Consider the following 5,986-nt stretch of genomic DNA (forward strand, 5'->3'; position numbering starts at 1 on the left):
TTCGAGTTTGGACAACTGACGGTTCATCCTGTTGCTCAGATTAGGTAATTTTCTATTTGTTTTGTTTTCAAAAATTTTTCAAAAATCTTTCAAAAATTTTTCTTCTGTTTTCGAAAAAAAAATATTTTTTAATAAAGATGTTTTCAAAAATACAATTTTTCTTCAGAATTTTTAAGAATGAATTCTAGTGTTTCATGAAGTATGGCTGGCTGTAAAGCCATGTCTAATACGACTGTAGGGCATATTAGACGTGTCATGTCTGAGTTACATACTAAAGCTTGGCTGGCTATTAAGCCAAGCCTAACCCTTTGATTGGAGCTTTAGAGCATAAGATTTCTGGAATTCATATTAAAAATTTTGGAATCCTTATTTTTCTTTTTGCTAAATAATTTTCGAAAAATATAAAATAAAAATCCAAAAAAATTAGAAAATCATAAAAATCAAAAATATTTTTTGTGTTTCTTGTTTGAGTCTTGAGTCATGTTATAAGTTTGGTGTCAATTGCATGTGCATCTTGCATTTTTCGAAAAAATCATGCATTCATAGTGTTCTTCATGATCTTCAAGTTGTTCTTGGTAAGTCTTCTTGTTTGATCTTTGTATTTGCATGTTTTGTGTCTTTTCTTGTTTTTCATATGCAATATTGGATTCTTAGTGTCTAAGCATTAAAGAATTCTAAGTTTGGTGTCTTGCATGTTTTCTTTGCATTAAAAATTTTTCAAAAATGTGTTCTTGATGTTCATCATGATCTTCATAGTGTTCTTGGTGTTCATCTTGATATTCATAGCATTCTTGCATGCATTCATTGTTTTGATCCATAACTTTCATGCATTGCATCATTTTTCTTGTTTTTCTCTCTCATCATAAAAATTCAAAAATAAAAAAAAAAAATATATATATATATATATATATATATATATCCTTCCCTTTTTCTCTCTTAAAATTTCGAAAATTAGATTTGACTTTTTCAAAAATTTTTAAAATCTAGTTGTTTTTATGAGTCAAATCAAATTTTCAATTTAAAAATCTTATCTTTTTCAAAATCTTTTTCAAAAATCAAATCTTTTTCATTTTTCTTAGTTATTTTTGAAAATTATAAAAATATTTTCCAAAAATCTTTTTCTTATTTTTATATCAAATTTTCGAAAATAACAATAACAATTAATGTTTTGATTCAAAAATTTCAAGTTTGTTACTTACTTGTTAAGAAAGATTCAAACTTTAAGTTCTAGAATCATATCTTGTGATTTCTTGTGAATCAAGTCATTAATTGTGATTTTAAAATTCAAATCTTTTTCAAAAACTAATTTCTATCATATCTTTTCAAAAATATCTTCTTATCTTACCTTTTTCAAAAAAATTGATTTCAAAATATCTTCTCTAACTTCCTAACTCCTTATCTTTTCAAAATTTGTTTCAACTAACTAACTAACTTTTTGTTTGTTTCTTATCTTTTTCAAAACTACCTAACTAACTCTCTCTCTCTAATTTTCGAAAATATTTCCCCTCATTTTCAAAATTTCTTTTTAATTAACTAATTATTTTAAATTTTGATTTTTATTTTCAAAAATTACTAACACTTTTCAAAAACTATTTTCGAAAATCACTAACTCTTTTTCAAAAATTATTTTCGAAATTTTCCCTCTCTCATCTTATTCTATTTATTTATTCATCTACTAACATCTCCCCCTCACCCACCAAAAATCCGAACCCTCTCTCTCTCTTTCTGAGTTCAGATTTTTCTCTTCTTCTTTTCTTCTACTAACAATAAGGGACCTCTTTACTGTGACATAGAGGATTCCTCTTCTTTTCTTTTTCTCTCCTCTTTCTTATGAGCAGGGACAGAGAAAAAGGCATTCTTGTTGAAGCTGATCCAGAACCTGAAAGGACTCTGAAGAGGAAATTAAGAGAAGCTAAATTACAATAATCCAGAGACAACTTGATTGAAAATTTCGAACAAGTAAAGGAGATGGCAGCCGAACCCAACAACAATGCAAGGAGAATGGTTGGTGACTTTACTGCACCAAATTCCAATTTACATGGAAGAAGCATCTCCATTCCTGCCATTGGAGCAAACAACTTTGAGCTGAAACCTCAACTAGTTTCTCTGATGCAGCAGAACTGCAAGTTTCATGGACTTCCATCTGAAGATCCTTTTCAGTTCTTAACTGAATTCTTGCAGATATGTGATACTGTTAAGACTAATGGAGTAGATCCTGAAGTCTACAGGCTCATGCTTTTTCCTTTTGTTGTAAGAGACAGAGCTAGAGTATGGTTGGACTCTCAACCTAAGGATAGCCTGAACTCTTGGGATAAGCTGGTCAAGGCTTTCCTAGCCAAGTTCTTTCCTCCTCAAAAGCTGCGCAAGCTTAGAGTGGATGTTCAAACCTTCAGACAGAAAGAAGGTGAATCCCTCTATGAAGCTTGGGAGAGATACAAAGGACTGACCAAAAAGTGTCCTTCTGATATGCTTTCAGAATGGACCATCCTGGATATATTCTATGATGGTTTATCTGAGTTATCAAAGATGTCATTGGATACTTCTGCAGGTGGATCCATTCACCTAAAGAAAACGCCTGCAGAAGCTCAAGAACTCATTGACATGGTTGCTAATAACCAGTTTATGTACATTTCTGAGAGGAATCCTGTGAGTAATGGGACGCCTATGAAGAAGGGAGTTCTTGAAGTTGATACTCTGAATGCCATATTGGCTCTGAACAATATATTGACTCAGCAAGTCAATATGATTTCTCAGAGTCTGAATGGAATGCAAGCCGCATCCAACAGTACACAAGAGGCATCTTCTGAAGAAGAAGTTTATGATCCTGAGAACCCTGCAATAGCAGAGGTGAATTACTTAGGTGAACCTTATGGAAACACCTATAACTCATCATGGAGAAATCATCCAAATTTCTCATGGAAGGATCAAAAGCCTCAACAAGGCCTTAATAATGGTGGAAGAAACAGGTTTAGCAATAGCAAGCCTTTTCCATCATCCACTCAGCAACAGACAGAGAATTCTGAGCAGAATCCATCTAGCTTAACAAACTTAGTCTCTGATCTGTCCAAGGCCACTGTAAGTTTCATGAATGAAACAAGGTCTTCCATTAGAAATTTGGAAGCACAAGTGGGCCAGCTGAGTAAAAGGATCACTGAAATCCCTCCTATTACTCTTCCAAGCAATACAGTAGAGAATCCAAAAAGAGAGTGCAAGGCCATTGACATCAGCATCATGGCCGAACCTGTAAGGAAAGGAGAGGACGTGAATCCCAAGGAGGAAGACCTCCTGGGACGTCCAGTGATCAATAAAGAGTTTCCCTCTGAGGAACCAAAGGAATCTGAGACTCATCTAGAGACCATAGAGATTCCATTGAACCTCCTTATGCCATTCATGAGCTCTGATGAGTATTCCTCTTCTGAAGAGAGTGAGGATGTTACTGAAGAGCAAACTGCCAAGTTTCTTGGTGCAATCATGAAGCTGAATGCCAAATAATTTGGTATTAAAACTTGGGAAGATGAACCTCCCTTGTTCACCAATGAACTAAGTGATCTGGATCAATTGACATTGTCTCAGAAGAGACAGGATCCTGGAAAGTTCATAATACCTTGTACCATAGGCACCATGATCTTTAAGGCTCTGTGTGACCTCGGTTCAGGAATAAACCTCATGCCCCTCTCTGTAATAGAGAAACTGGGAATCTATGGGGTGCAAGCTGCTAAAATCTCATTAGAGATGGCAGACAATTCAAGAAAACAGGCTTATGGACAAGTAGAGGACGTGTTAGTAAAGGTTGAAGGCCATTACATCCCTACTGATTTCATAGTCCTGGATACTGGAAAGGAAGAGGATGAATCCATCATCCTAGGAAGACCTTTCCTAGCCACAGCAAGAGCTATGATTGATGTGGACAGAGGAGAATTGATCCTTCAATTAAATAAGGACAACCTTGTGTTTACAACTCAAGGATCTCTCTCTGCATCCATGGAGAGGAAGCAGAAAAAGCTTCTCTCAAAGCAGAGTCAACCAAAGCCCCCACAGTCAAACTCTAAGTTTGGTGTTAGGAGGCCACAACCAAACTCTAAGTTTGGTGTTGAACTCCCATATCCAAACTCTAAGTTTGGTGTTGGAGAGTTTCAACAATGCTCTGAACATCTGTGAGGCTCCATGAGAGCCCACTGTCAAGCTATTGACATTAAAGAAGCGCTTGTTGGGAGGCAACCCAATCTTTATTTATCAAACTATATTTTTCTTAGTTATATGTCTTTATAGGTTCATGATCATGTGGAGTGACAAAATAAATATAAAAATTGAAAATGGAATCAAAAACAGCAGAAGAAAAATCACACCTTGGAGGAAGCATCTGCCTGGCGTTCAACGCCAAAACAGAGCATGGTTCTGGCGCTTAACGCCCAAAATGGGCAGCATCCTGGCGCTGAATGCCCAGAACAAGCATGGTTCTGGCGTTCAACGCCAGAAATGGCAACAAATGGGCATTAAACGCCCAAAATGGGCACCAACCTGGCGCTGAACGCCCAGAGTTGTGTGCAAGGGCATTTTACATGCCTAAATTGGTGCAGGGATGTAAATGCCTTGACACCTCAGGATCTGTGGACCCCACAGAATCATCTCAGGATCTGTGGACCCCACAGGATCATCTCAGGATCTGTGGACCCCACAGGATCCCCACCTACCTCATCATCTCTCTTTCCATTCATGATCATCCCTTCTGTTTTCCATTTACCACTCACATCCACACACCCACTACCTTCAACATTCAACATCTCTCTCTCACCCAATCCCACCCATATGGCCGAATACACACATCCATCCATCTCCTCCATATCTTCTTCTTCTTCTTCTAGTCTTTCTTCTTTTGCTCGAGGGCGAGCAACATTCTAAGTTTGGTGTGGTAAAAGCATAGCTTTTTTTTGTTTTTTCCATAACCATTGATGGCACCTAAGGCCAGAGAAACCTCTAGAAAGAGGAAAGGGAAGACAAAAGCTTCCATCAAGGGTCTATAGCTCAGTGGTAGAACATTTGACTGCAAATCAAGAGATCCCTGAGATACCTCAGGGGATACATTTTCTTCCACATAATTATTGGAAGCAACTAAGGGTGGAACATCAAGAGCACCCCATCATGCTTCATGAAATAAGAGAAGATCAAAAAGCAATGAGGGAGGAGCAACAAAGACAATGAAGAGACATAAAAGAGCTCAAGGACATCATTGGTTCCTCAAAAAGGAAATGCCACCATCACTAAGGTGGATTCATTCCTTGTTCTTATTTCTTCTATTTTTCGTTTTCTATGTTATGTGCTTATCTATGTTTGTATCTTCATTACATGATCATTAGTAGTTAGTAACTGTGTCTTAAAGTTATAAATGTCCTATGAATCCATCACCTCTCTTAATTGAAAAATGTTTTAATTCAAAAGAACAAGAAGTACATGAGTTTTGAATTTATCCTTGAACTTAGCTTAATTATATTGATGTGGTGACAATGCTTCTTGTTTTCAGAATGAATGCTTGAACAGTGCATATGTCTTTTGAAATTGTTGTTTAAGAATGTTAAATATGTTGGTTCTTGAAAGAATGATGACTAGGAGACATGTTATTTGATAATCTGAAAAATCATAAAAATGATTCTTGAAGCAAGAAAAAGCAGCAAAGAACAAGGCTTGCAAAAAAAAAAAAAATATAGGCGAAAAAAAAAATAGAAAGAAAAAGAAAAAGCAAGCAGAAAAAGCCAAAGCTCTTAAAACCAAGAGGCAAGAGCAAAAAGCCAATAACCCTTAAAACCAAAAGGCAAGGGTAAATAAAAAGGATCCCAAGGCTTTGAGCATCAGTAGATAGGAGGGCCTAAAGGAATAAAATCCTGGTCTAAGCGGCTAAACCAAGCTGTCCCTAACCATGTGCTTGTGGCGTGTAGGTGTCAAGTGAAAACTTGAGACTGAGCGGTTAAAGTCAAGGTCCAAAGCAAAATAA

The 5,986-nt window shown here is 36.3% G+C and overlaps 1 non-coding gene across 1 annotated transcript; it reads right to left on the minus strand.

Moving 5' to 3' along the window:
• Positions 1 to 2,364: 2,364 nt before the first annotated feature.
• Positions 2,365 to 2,472, minus strand: LOC148545033 (small nucleolar RNA R71). The gene has a single exon (XR_015900443.1). It is a non-coding gene; the product is annotated as a small nucleolar RNA R71 (small nucleolar RNA).
• Positions 2,473 to 5,986: the final 3,514 nt, after the last annotated feature.

This window comes from Arachis ipaensis, chromosome B9 (genome assembly GCF_059453495.1).
Source record: "Arachis ipaensis isolate K30076 ecotype BB chromosome B9, ASM5945349v1, whole genome shotgun sequence".
Lineage (NCBI taxonomy): Eukaryota > Viridiplantae > Streptophyta > Magnoliopsida > Fabales > Fabaceae > Arachis > Arachis ipaensis.